Consider the following 1,183-nt stretch of genomic DNA (forward strand, 5'->3'; position numbering starts at 1 on the left):
ATGAAAAATACCTGTTCCTTATTATGCCTAAGATGTTTGAAATGCAGAGAGATAGTGAGGTTAAGTTTAACAGCCTAAATCGTTTGATAATAACAATAAGCTTGTCTTCTTGATGGTTAACAAGCTAAGTTTGCAGACCAAAATTAGAGAAAAAGGAGGGCTACAATTAAAGCCAACATTTTGGCCCTAACCTTCTAAGGTCAATTAAGACTCAGGACATATGAGAACTTGTACTGCAACATCATGTACCTCTGTAGTGTCCCAAATTTTCTGATCAAGAAGATTATGGGGCCAAAGAGGAAAGTGAACTTCAGACTGTCTGAGAAAGGGACTGCTATTCCTGCTTTCTTCTGAGGTGCTGAGGCATGTAGTATTGTTTTCCATTCTTTAAACTCATGCTCTATGCCAGTCTTTTTTTAAAATTGGTGAATTGAATCCATTCCCATGGATGGTTATAATTGAGATGTATTTACTTACAATTGACATGTTATTTACCTGCTTTTGTGTACCCCTTTTTCTCCTGTGTTTAATTGTTTTTCCTATTTAGTGGGTTCCTTCTGATCTCATTCATGGAGTTGAGATCATTTTGGTCCCTCTCTAGAACATCTTTCAGTAGTCTGTGTAGGATTGGGTATGTGATCATGAAATTCTTTAATTATTCTTTATCATGGAAGTGTTCCACTTCTCCATCAAACTTGAAAGAGAGTTTTGCAGGTTATAGGAGTCTGAGCCAGAATTTATTTTCATAGAGGACTTGAAGTATTTTGCTCCATGCTCTTCTTGGCTTCATGGTTTGTGAAAAAAAGTCTGCCATAATACTGATGGGTTTTCCTTTGAATGTAATCTGTTTCTTTTCTCAAGCGGCTTTCAGTATATTATTCTTGTGCAGGATTTCTGTGATCTTGACTGTTATGTGTCTCGATGTGTTTTGATTTGGGTTGAAATTATTTGCCATTCTCTATGCTTCAGTTACCTGAATATTGATTGTTTCCTCATATTTGGGAAGTTTTCTGCTATTATTTCTGCCCATATTCTTTTTTTAATTTTATTGATAAACAGATAGCAATGAGAAAGTTTCAAATCAAATTGGAAGTACAGTTTCAACAAATAACACACTGCATATATTCTTCTTAGTGGTTAATTGCTGTACAAGATGCGGACTTGAGATCCTATTTACAAACAT

The sequence above is a fragment of the Octodon degus genome, unplaced genomic scaffold (genome assembly GCF_000260255.1).
Source record: "Octodon degus isolate 3935 unplaced genomic scaffold, OctDeg1.0 scaffold00257, whole genome shotgun sequence".
Lineage (NCBI taxonomy): Eukaryota > Metazoa > Chordata > Mammalia > Rodentia > Octodontidae > Octodon > Octodon degus.